Here is a 12,896-nt window from a genome sequence, read left to right on the forward strand (position 1 = left end):
ATCTTACGTAGTTTTCTTAGTATCTGTATTAAGTTGAACATCCAGAACTATGTTACATCACTCTCTTTTTGCTTGATATTCCTACCTAAGAATTAGGAATTATACTGGATGTGTATCTGGTAGGAGCGTTTTTCCTATTTGTCCATTGAAGCCTGACATTGGCTTTTGGTCATTATGTTAAGGAAGTGATTCCCTATTCGTGTTAACAGTTAACAGTTGTTTTAATTTTTTTTTAGGTCCGGAATGGATTCTGAAATACCAAATGAATCTTAGCGTCCGCTGAGCTCATCGTGATTTTTCTTCTACGTCATATTAATTGGATAAGTTTTTAAAATCGATTTCCTAACACTGAACCACACTTACACCCTGTGAATTAATTCTATTTGGTTGCAATATATAATTGTTTTAATATACTGCCTGATTCTAATGAAGACTTCATTCACATTTTTGTATCGGTATCCATTAGCAATATCGGTCTATGATGGTGTGTGTGTGCTTTGTCATGCTTATGTCATTCATGAGGTGCGCGGGGGCCTGATAATAATGATAATGAAATGATAAGACACATTCTCATTTCTTTCAGTCCCCAAACAGAATGAAAAATCAGACAGTGTGACACAGCTGGCTTGTAGCCCCTCAAATCAGAATTAGCCACTCTAAGCTTATAGGACAGTTAGAGCTCTTACAAAAAGAGATAAGGAGGCATTCCATTGACCCTCCTCTCCATTCCATTTTACTCTTTAACAGAGTTGTACGGGACATGCAAGATATATGTATGTTAAATATATTCCCATTATGTTGAGAAACACATGTATGTTTTAATCTCACACCACACATACAGAATATTTGCATTTCATTTTTTCTCATTGGCTTCCCTAGAGCCGTGTTGGGCATAACATAGACACTTGATAAATGCTGATTAATGAATATTATTGACTGGATGATTCGAATAACTAATGACAGTTCTCGGTTATGAAGGTCCTAGTTTGCACCGGGCCCTTTCCAGGCGTTATCTCATTTGACCCTCACAGTAACTCTGGAAGATAGCAATTGTTCTAGTCCTTGTCCAGCTAAGGAAAGAGACAGAGAGGTTGCTGTTTGGCCAAAGCATCTCCCCACTGAACATGAGAGGCAGTGCTCAAGGCCAGGTCTGTTCAATGCCAAAGCAACATTCTCTACACTCCACCTTTAACCCTACCACTACTAATACACAGAATTCTTTCAAATTGGTGTTTCTTTGTACATTTTCTGAAGATGAAATTTTCTTGACATGTGGCTCCATCAATAAGAATCAGAATATTTAGGGCACCGGGGTGGCTCAGTTAGTAGTTAAGCGTCTGATCCTTGATTTTGGCTCAAGTCATGATCTCACAGTTCATGAGATCAAGTCCCACGTCAGGCTCTGCACTGACAGCACAGAGCCTGCTTGGGATTCTCCCCCGCTCACACGTGCTCTCTCTCTGTCTCTCTATATATATCAAAATAAATAAACAAACATTTTAAAAAAGAGAATCAAAATATTTGACATGTAAAAAATTCAAGTATGATAAACAGCATGCAAACCTTCCTTTGGAGAACCATTTATCGATGATTACAGCACCTTTAACAGATTATTTTATCTAATCTTCACATCAGTCTCTGAAGGCATTAAGGTTTTGTGAAGTTAAGTAATTTGCAAGTAATTCAGCCTGTAAAGAGTTCCCATAAGTAACCTAGATGGGTTTTGAACTCAGACAGACTTTCTTCTAGGGCTGGCTTCTGAGCCAGTAGGCTAGATTATTGGATTATGTCTGATGGTTGACATCTCACTAGTATAGATCAGTCTTTATTTCAAAGCTCTATCCATTTACAGTTGTAAGTATTCTGTTAAAGTTAATGGTGTTTTGACAGAGGATATCATAATTTATAATTTCCTTAAAGTGGCAGATTTGAGTTAATGAGATAGATAAAACCAGATTATTTGCATTAGCACCAATTTGGGTTTTTTTAAAGGTATTTTATTTCTTTGTTTATTAAGTAATCTCTATGCCCAATGTGGGACTCAAACTCATGACCCCAAGATCGAGTCACATGCTCCACCAACTGAGCCAGCCAGGCGCCCCATTAACACTGACGTGTACGTTACTGAATTCTTTGTGATTGGCAAAATTAAACAGTCTCAAACTTGAAGAAATTTCACTGGGCATGAAGATACATATCACTTAGCTGTTTAGATGAACCTTCTAAACAGGTGAGTAGGTGTAATTTAAGTAGGAAAGTTGCAGGACAAGAGCTTATGTCTTAAATGTCACATTTGATTCCTTTTACCTAATATGTTGACTTACCCTCTCTAGCTAAACATGTCCCTCAAAGTTACAGGATCCACGAAGTGGATCTAAAATGTTTGTGCGTGTAGCCTCAGCCATTGCTAGGGGGAATTACAGTAAACTGGGTCACTGGCACTTTGGCGATATTTACAGATTGGAAATAATTACAGAGCTATGGGGCACCTGGGTGGCTCAGTCAGATGAGCATCCAACTTCAGCTCAGGTCATGATCTCGTGGTTCATGAGTTCGAGCCCCATGTCAGGCTCTCTGCTGTCAGCACAGAGCCTGCTTCAGATCCTCTGTCCCCCTCTCTCTGACCCACCCCCCGCCTCAAAAATAAATAAAACATTTAAAAAAATACAGAACTATACAAACCATTTGACCCTACGATCCATTTCTGGAGATTTATTCTACAAAAATATTAGCATACTTCCTAAATTAAATTTACTCCGTAAACTTATGTGATTTACGAATCAGATTTTTTAAAGTTTATTTATTTTGAGAGGGAGCCAGCAGGGGAGGGGCAGAGAGAGAAGGAGAGAGAGAGAATCTCAAGCAGGCTCCACACAGTTGGCACAGAGCCCAAGTCAGGGCTCAATGCCACGAACTGTGAGATCATGACCTGAGCCAAAACCACGAGTCAGAGGCTAAACCAACTGAGCCACCCAGGCCCCTGTAAATAAGTTTGTAAGAACACTTCTAGTTTCCGGTTTTGCATATAAGCCCAGAAGTCTCCCTCTGTCCTGATAAGTAAAAGCTGAAGAGACTGAAAAAGCAGCCAGTCTTCTTGGATCCACAAGTGGGGGTGGGGGTGGGGCACAGGTGGGGTCTGCCCCCAGACTGAAGAGACCAGTTGGCAGATATAGGATGTCTTATCTTACTAGAGCAGAAAGAAGTTTAGGGTAGAAACCAGTGCTGGGGCAGAGAAATCTGAACGCTCACTGGAGGCTCAGTGCCCAAAACTCTGAGAGTTAACTCCAGGGGGACCCCCACTGATGAGGGAAACAAAGGCATGAAAAATGTCATTTAAATTAAATGCCCTTACAGCCTGCAGCCCATTGACAGATGTCAGTGTAATACTCCCCAAGACGTTCATGGCTGCCTTAATGCTTAATGTTGACACTTCCTTAAAAACTAAAAGCAACCTTACCTTGACAATAGCTAAATCTTCAGGGTCCTGGGAGACCCTGCTTTCAGCATCCAAAAACTCCTTGGAGACCTCTGTTATCTATACGTCCCTCCCCTCCCTCCACAAACTTAAAAGTATATAATCAGTCATTCCTCACAACCCCAGTGCAACTCTTTCTGCCTACGGTCCTGTCCCCGTGCTTTAATAAAATCACCTTTTTGCACTAAAGTAGTCTCGAGAATTCTTTCTTAGCTCACGAACCCCACTTCAAATTTCATCACCCACCATATTGTGAAATATACCTCCTTCTAGGTTCTCCTAGTATCAGAGGAAAATATCCAGAGGCTTCCAGCAGGGGGCGGGGCAAGGTACTTCCTGAAATAGGGTTGAGCACTCTGTTTTTCTTAAGGCCCGCCCTCAGGGGAGACTAGTTAACCAGAGCCTAACCTACTGGGGCATTAGCAGAGCCTAGCTGACTGGGGAAGGGAATACCCAACCCCAGCCCACTCTAGCCAACCTGTCCCACCCGAGGGGGGCGAAAACAGCTGAGAAACACTCCTGAAATTCACTAAAGACAGACCTCATCATTGGAGAGTACAGCCCTGCTCCCCCCCACTCACCATATCACTAAAGGCCTATTTACAGCAGTTCCTTTCTTCCCCGGGAACCCCATGTCCAGCCACCAAGAAAAAAATGACAAGGCGTCCCAAAAGGCAAAAACAGAATTTGAAGAGACAGAGAAGCATCAGAACCAGACAGGACAGGGTCCGTTGAATTGAAAACAGACTGGGAATTGAAAACAACCATGATTAAAATGCTAAGGCCTCTAACGGATAAAGAAAACAGCCCGCAAGAACAGATGGGCAGCAGTAATGCAGAGATGGAAATCTTAAGAAAGAACCCCCCCCAAAAAAATGCTAGAGATAAAAGCAACTCACAAAAGCCCACATCGCAGTGGAAATGAAGAGTGCCTTCGATGGGCCTCTCAGTAGACTGGACCTGGTTGAGGAAAGCTGCAGGATGTATCAACAGAATCCTTGAAAACCGAAAAGCAAGGAAAACAGAGACTGAAAACCAACTAAACAAACACAGAACAGAATATCCAAGGACTGAGGAACAACTGTAAAAAGTGTAACAGGGGCCCCTGGGTGGCTCAGTCGATTAAGCATCTGACTCTTGATTTTGGCTCATGGGTCCTGGGATCGAGCTGACAGCACGGAGCCTGCCTGGGATTCTCTCTCTCCCCTCCCCTACTCTTGCTTTCTCTCTCTTTCAAAACAAATAAACATTAAAAACAAAGTGTAACATATCATAATGAGAATACCAGAAGGAAAAGAAGGAAGAAACACAGAATATTTGAACGGGTTTCGCTGAAGCAGTGTTTGTACCAGCAAAGGAATGGAAACTACCCAGAACCATATCAAACTTCAGTGCGCATGCACAGTGTAATACCATGCAGCTTAAAAAGGAATGCCCTCTCCAGGTACCGAGGTGGAAACATGTCTTAAGTAAGTTGTTAAGAGGGGTGGCTGGCTGGCTCAGTGGGCAGAGCGTATGACTCTTCATCTTGGGGTCATGAGTTCAAGCCCCATGTTGGGTATAGAGATTACTTTAAAAAGATTTCTTAAAACAGGGGTGCCTGGGTGGCTCAGTCAGTTGAGCGTCCTACTCTTGGTTTCGGCTCAGGTCATGATCGCAGGGTCGTGGAATCGAGGCCCGCATCAGGCTTTGCACTGAGTATGGAACCTACTTGGGATTCTGTCTCTCTTTCTCTGCCTCCCCCACTTATGCTCTCTCTCTCTCTCTAAAATAAATAATAATAAATTAATTACTTAATTAAATAAAAATATGTTGTTAAGTATAAGACAACATACAGAATAATCCTACAGTGTGCTGCTTTAGGAGTAAAAAAAGAGAAAATACAGGTGTATATTTGCAGAGAAATTCTGAAGGGGTCTGGGCAGCTAGAACTGGGAGACAGGGATAGAGATGCACTGTAGATTGGTTTTGTTTCGTTTTGTTTTAGTACTTGAGTGTATCACCTTTTCAAACCATTAAATAAGAAAAAGAAAATTAAGTACGTGATGTTAAAAATTAGATCCACTCTCTGTTCTGTGCTACATCTTTCCAGCACTTTTGTTCTATACATTATGTGTGAGGTCTAAGGATACTTATTATTTTTTTAATGTTTATTTATATTTAGAGAGAGAGAGAGAGAGAGAGACAAAGCACAAGCGGGGGACGGGCAGAGGGAGAAGGAGACACGGAATCTGAAGCAGGCTCCAGGCTCCGAGCTGTCAGCACAGATCCCGACGTGGGGCTTGAACCCACAAACTGTGAGATCATGACCTGAGCCGAAGTCGGATGCTCAACTGACTGAGCCCCTGCTAAGGATATTTTTTTTTTTAATTTTTTTTTTTAACGTTTATTTTTTTTTATTTTTTTGGGACAGAGAGAGACAGAGCATGAACGGGGGAGGGGCAGAGAGAGAGGGAGACACAGAATCAGAAACAGGCTCCAGGCTCTGAGCCATCAGCCCAGAGCCCGACGTGGGGCTCGAACTCACGGACCGCGAGATCGTGACCTGGCTGAAGTCAGACGCTTAACCGACTGCGCCACCCAGGCGCCCCAGGATACTTATTTTTAAAGACTTTTTATTTTGAATTTTTCAACACACAGTAACAGAGCAGTATAAAGAATCCCTGTGTCCTCATTACCAAGCTTCAAAAATCGTCAACATTTGGCCAGTGTTGTTTCACCTGTACCCAACAGCTCCCCCCACCCCACCCCATCTCCACTGGTTGTTGTTAATTATTATTATTACTTACAGTTTTGCTGGAGATAAGCTTTGAACGCACTGGAATGCATAAATCTTGGCTCGAAAATTTGGAAAAATGGTTCTGCGGATGTAACAACTCCCCAGTAAAGATGTAAAACGTTTGTGTTTTCCCACGTGGTGATGGCGTTACCTTTCTTGCGTGGAGCACTGTGCTTGTTCTTGCCCTTACCTCAGGTTCTTTTTCTGGAAAAGAAAATCATGTTTTCAAACATACTTGAGAGTAGTAACACTTAGACCCTGTTGCTTGGAGCTCGAAGGTCTCAGTCAGGTACGCTGGGGAGGATGTTAGTCTAGTAATGTGGTTAGTAGTAATGTGGTTAGTAAGGTGGGTGATTCTAGTCTTTCTCTAAGAGATGAAACATCTAAGGTTGGACTGTCCAATATGTAGTCACTTAGCCACATGTGGCTGTTTAAATATAAATTATCAAAGGACGCCTGGGTGGCTCAGTTGGTTGAGCGTCCGACTCTTGATTTTGGCTCAGGTCACGATCTCACAGTTTTGTGAGTTTGAGCCCACGTTGGGTTCTACGCTGACGACAGGGAGCCTGCTTGGGATCCTGTCTCTCTCCCTCTCTCTCTCTGCCCCTCAGCCTCTCATTCTCTCCCTGTCTCTCTCAGAATAGATAAACTTAAAAAATATATACAAATTATCTAGGGGCGTCTGGGTGGCTCAGTCAGTTAAGCCTCCGACTTCAGCTCAGGTCATGATCTCACGGTTCGTGAGTTCGAGCCCCCTGTTGGGCTCTGTGCTGACAGCTCAGAGCCTGGAGCCTCCTTCGGATTCTGTGTCTCCCTCTCTCTCTGCCTCTCCCCCACTCTCACTGTGTGTCTCTCTCAAAAATAAACATTAAAAAATATAAATATATATATATACTATTAATAATAATAATAACAATAAAGTCAGTTCCTTGGATATACTAACCACATTACTAGAGCTAAGTAGTCACAGATGGCTAGTGTATACCCTATCGGACTATGCAGTTATAAAACATCTCCATCATTACAGAATATTCTACTGGACAGTGCTGATCTAGGGCATGGATGAGGGGTGAGAGGGACAGAGAGGGATGGGGGGGGAGAGAGGGACAGAGAGAGGGAAAGAGAAGGAGGTAGAGGGGGGGACAGAGAGGGATAGAGAGGGAGAGGGGAGAGAGGGACAGAGAGAGGGAAAAAGAGGGAGGTGGGGGGGGACAGAGAGGGATAGAGAGAGGGAAGGAGGGACAGAGGGGAGGGAGAGAGGGAGGGAGGGGGGACAGAGAGGGGGCCTAGTGGGGTGGGAGGTGGGTCGGGCACTGACGGGAAAGCCATGGGCAGCCGGAAGCCCTAGCCACCTCACCTGAGAACCTGAGGCTCCCAGTCCAGGGCTGTTCCATCCCCAGCAGGGTCCTAGGGCTTCTGGAGTCACGCCATCCCCCATGGTCCAGCGGTGTCACTGCCCCAGCTCTGGGCCTTTGCCTGGGTTCCGGCTGCTCTGGCCATTAACCCCCTGGCCCGAGATTTTTGTTTTGTCTTGTTTTTCATGGAAACAAGAATTGGACTTTATAGTCTTGTTAGTCCATGATTCTTTCACAAAATTCATGTGAATGGAACCAGAAGATGATTTACTCCCTCGTGTCGCTGACCTTCCATGGGGCCCACTTCCCTTGTTGATGAAAAGGGGGTAATCCTCACACGACCCTCTGCACACTCGTCCTGAGCACTCAAAGAGTTATTTCTTGGGGGGCACCTGGTGGCTCGGTCGGTGGAGAATCCGACTCTTGGTTTTGGTTCAGGTCGTTTCCCCAGGGTTGTGGGATCGAGTCCCATGCGGGGCTCTGCAATGAGAGGGTGGAGCCTACTTGGGATTCTCTCTCTGTCTCTCTCTCTCTCCTTCTGATCCTTCCCCTGCTTGCACTCTCTCTCTCTCTCTCTCTCTCTCTCTCAAAAAAAAAAAAAAAAAAAAAAAGAGCTAATGTTTGGAAGGCACTTCTAGAAGTGCCTGGCACACAGTAAGTGCCCGGTAAGTGTTACTCAAATAGAACAAGTAAGTCGCAAGTCTTCCCTTTGCAGGGGACACAGCCAGCCCGTCAAGGCCTGACATGAGCCCAAGGTCCCCGGGCTCCCCACCTGCTTCCCCCAAATTAAGCTCCTCAGTTCAGACGCTGTTGCACAAGACAAGGAGTGCGCTGGGTGAAAGTCACCTTCGATTTTTTGAGCATAACATTACCTTCCGTTTTAATAAGCGATTTTTACACTTTAAAAAAAATGATTTATTTTTGAAGGAGAGAGAGACAGCGTGTGAACGGGGAAGGGGCAGAGAGCGAGGGAGACACAGAATCCGAAACAGGCTCCAGGCTCCGAGCTGTCAGCACACAGCCTGATGCGGGGCTCGAACTCACAAACTATGAGATCATGACCTGAGCTGCAGTCGGAGGCTTAACTGACTGAGCCACCCAGGCACCCCTAAGCTTTTTTCTTTTTTTTTTTTTCAAAGTAGGCGATTGAGAGAAATCTGGCAAAACCGTCGCAGGCGTGCGCTGAAAGTTACCTGACTTAGGAGATCCAAACCTTAACCTGCAGGAGAGAAGCCAACCAGTGTGCGCCAGGGAACCCAGCCCCGGAACCCTAGCGAGGCTCAGGAGAGGCAGGATCGTGAGGAGGAGTCTGGGAACCTGTGAGAGAAGCAGTTAGAGTCCTAGAAAGCCCGCCCACCTCGTCCCTCCCAGCAGCGGTTCCTCATCCTCCGGGTGAGAGACTTACTTTCTGAAGAGGTTAAACCAACGTGACCCTAGTCTTAGATTCACCGAGCACACCGGGCCGGGTGTTGTGAAAGCCTATACGCCGGAGGAGACCCCCAGGCTCCCGGATGCTAGGAGACCAAACGATTCCTCTCTGGAGAAAGGAGGGCTGCCGATCAGCTCAGTCCCGTCTCACTCCTAAATGCGGATGGATAGGCAGAGGTCGCTAGGCATCTGGGGAAATCTCATTAAGAGGGTAGTGTGTCCCTCAAACAAAGACAGGGGGGTAGCAAATTAGAAGCCAGGGGGTCCTAAACTAAAATAATATGACTTTTAGCTGTAAAGAGTAGAGGAAACAGAAGGAAGACAGCTATAAAAGAAATAATACAAGGACATTCCCTAGCACTGAAGAACACGCATCTATTAAAAAGGTCCACTGAGGGACCAGGATAAAGAATTTAAAAACATTGACAACAAATCAACAAAATGAAAAGGCAACCTACTGAACAGGAGAAAAGATTTGCAAATCACACATCTGATAAGGAGTTAGTATCCAAAATATGTAAAGAACTCATACAACTCCGTAGCCAAAAAACAATCCAATTAAAAAATGGGCAGAGGCTCTGAACAGATATTTTTCCAAAGAGGACGTCCAGATGGCCAACAAGTACACGAAAAGGTGCTCAGTCTCACTCATCCTCAGGGAGACGCAAATTAAAATCACACTGAGATATCACCTCACACCTGTTAGAATGGCTAAGAAGGTTAGGTGTCTTCAAAAAGACAAGAACTAAGTTTTGGTGAGGATGTGGAGAAAAGGGAATCTTCGTGCACCGTTGGTAGGGATGTAAATTGGTGCAGCCGCTGTGGAAAACACTATGGAGGTTCCTCAAAATATTAAAAATAGAATTACTATATTATCCAGTAATTCCACTTATGGGAATTTACCCAAAAGAAATGAAAAGATACCTGCACCCCCATTTCACTGCAGCATTGTTTACAACAGCCAAGACATGGAAGCAACCGAAGTGTCCATTCATGAATGAATGGATAAAAAGGTTTGGTTCATGCACATGAAATATTATTCAGCCATGAAAAAGAAGAAAACTTTGCCATTTGCAACCACATGGATAGAAGTTGAGGGCATTATGCCAAATAAAATAAGGCAGACAGAAAAATACAAATACCGTATGATTTCACTTATAGGTAGAATTGAAGAAACCACCTCTCCCAAAAACAACAACAACAAAAATCAGTTAGTTCATGGATACAGAGAAGAGATTGATGGTTCTCTGAAAGGGGTTTGGAGATGCGTGAAATAGGTGAAAGCAGTCTATAGGTATAAATTTCCAATTATGAAATGAGCAAGTCAGGAAGATGTAATGCACAGCATAGTGACTTTAGTTAATACTGTATTGCATATTTGAAAGTAGATAGATTTGATCTTGAAAGTTCTCATCACAAGAAAAAAAGCTTTTAGAACTATGTAGGGTGACAGATATTAGCTGAACTTAATTGTGATCATTTTGTAATATATACAGATATCAAATCATTACCTTGTACACCTGAAACTAATATACTGTAATGTCAGTTATATCTCAATTTAAAAAAAAAGTGGAAGAGGAATATGGAAGAGAAAAAACAAGAGGATGTAGAATGAGGCCTCCACCTGACATTGCTGGATTTGAAGAAGCCCCAAGCCAAGGAATGAAGGGAGCCTCTAGGAGCTGGGAGAGGCAAGGATACTGATTCTCCTACTAGAGCCTCTGGATCAAGGGGACACCTTGATTTTATCCTAGCAAGATTCCTTTCAGATTTCTGACCTTGTCAACTGTAAGATCATAAATTTGTCTAAGCCACAAAAACAAAACAAAACAAAACATAAAACGCAACAAAGCTCATCACCCGAAATTTCAGAAAGTATAAAAAACAGATCCTAAAAACTTCCTGAGAAGGCAAATAGTTTGTATTCAGGAATCAGAATGTTCTTTTGACTTCAGAGAAAAATAACTTTAGAAACTAGAAGAAAATGGAGAAATATGCTTTTCAAAATTTTCGTGGAAAATTATTTCTAAACTAGAATTTCTATACCCAGCTAAATTGTCAGACAACTGTGGGTGGAAAAAAGACAAGGTGATGTCTACAACATTAATCCCTCCTACAGCTGGAAGATAGGCTTCACTAGAATTGATAAACAAAAAGGAATAAATGGGACCCCAAAGAGGGGAATCCAACACAGAAAAGTGAAGGGAATTGTCAAGAGAACAGTGAAGGGAAATCCCAGGTTGACAGCTGTGCAGCAGGTCCAGAGACGGCTCTAGAAAAAAATGATGCTTGAATCTATTTTTTTTTAAGTCTATTTATTATTATGAGAGAGTGCACATGTGCGTGCATGGTGGGGAAATGTGGAGAGAGAGAGAGAATCCCAAGCAGGTTCCATGCTGTCAGTGCAGAGCCTGAAGCAGAGCTCGATCCTACGGACCGTGAGATCACGACCTGAGTTGAAATCAAATCGATGCTCAACCGACTGAGCCACTCAGCTGCCTAGATGTTTGAATTTGTCGATGGGAGATTTGTGCTTCTGTCACAGTTGGTAATTAAGAAAGAAAGAAAGAAAGAAAGAAAGAAAGAAAGAAAGAAAGAAGAAAGAAAGAAAAGAAAGAAAGAAAAGGAATGAACAAAGCCAAACAAGACATCAAAATCTACTTTCTACCCTACATTGAATGTTCCCATTCTATTAATGGAAGAAGAGATGTAGAGAAAAGTTGTCATTTCCAGCACCGCTCAGCTGAACTTGGAACATGACAGGTGTCTGTGGATGAGGTACTGGGGCAGCGCACAGCATGATGCTGTTGGGCTGAGCAGCTGGGCTGAGGCACAAGCATCTGCAGCCACAGAAACCACCTGAAAGCATCCAATCTCATCTTCTTTGAGAAGCCAACTAGGGTTTGTCCCTGTCAGTAGTAGTAGAAGATAATAAGTAGATAGATAAGATAAAGATAAGTAGAAGTGTAATAAGATTACACTTATTGCCAAAGACTGTTTCAAATATGCTACCGGCATTTCTATTTCTTTTTTTTTTAAAATTTTAAATTTACATCCAAGTTAGTTGGCATATAGTGCAATAATGATTTCAGGAGGGAGTTCCAGTGATTCATCCCATACTTATAACACCCAGTGCTCATCCCAACAAGTGTCTTCCTTAGTGCCCCTTACCCATTTAGCCCATTTCCCCACCCACAACCCCTCCAGCAACCCTGTTTGTTCTCTATATCTAAGAGTCTCTTATGTTTTGTCTCCCTCCCTGTTTTTATATTATTTTTGCCTCCCTTTCCTTATGTTCATCCATTTTGTATCTAAATTCCACATAGGAGTGAAGTCATATGATATTTGTCTTTCTCTGACTTATTTCACTTAGCATAATACTCTCCAGTTCCATCCATGTAGTTGCAAATGGCAAGATTTCATTCTTTTTGGTTGCCGAGTAATACTCCATTGTATATATATACACCACATCTTCTTTATCTATTCACCAGTTAATGGACATTTGGGCTCTTTCCATACTTTGGCTATTGTTGATAGCGCTGCTATAAACATTGGGGTGCATGTGCCCCTTTGAAACAGCACTCCTGTATCCTTTGGGTAAATTCCTAGCCCTGCAATTGCTGGGTCACAGGGTAGTTCTGTTTTTTAATACTGTTTCCATACTGTTTTCCAGAGTGGCTGCACCGGTTTGCATTCCCACCAGCAGTGCAAAAGAGATCCTCTTTCTCTGCATCCTCGCCAACATCTGTGTTGCCTGAGTTGTTAATGTTAGCATTCTGACGGGTGTGAGGTGGTATCTCATTGTGGTTTTGATTTGTATTTCCCGGATGATGAGTGATGTTGAGCATTTTTTCATGTG

General features: G+C 43.2%; 1 long non-coding RNA gene across 1 annotated transcript; it reads right to left on the reverse strand.

Annotated features, from left to right (window-relative positions):
• Nucleotides 1-2,920: 2,920 nt before the first annotated feature.
• Nucleotides 2,921-12,085, reverse strand: LOC121023213 (uncharacterized). The gene is made up of 3 exons (XR_005787294.1): nucleotides 11,711-12,085; nucleotides 6,265-6,458; nucleotides 2,921-4,472 (listed from the first exon to the last, which is right to left on the reverse strand). It is a non-coding gene; the product is annotated as an uncharacterized LOC121023213 (long non-coding RNA).
• Between the last annotated feature and the right edge of the window lie 811 nt (nucleotides 12,086-12,896).

The sequence above is a fragment of the Herpailurus yagouaroundi genome, unplaced genomic scaffold (assembly GCF_014898765.1).
Source record: "Herpailurus yagouaroundi ecotype Mexico unplaced genomic scaffold, PumYag 530, whole genome shotgun sequence".
NCBI lineage: Eukaryota > Metazoa > Chordata > Mammalia > Carnivora > Felidae > Herpailurus > Herpailurus yagouaroundi.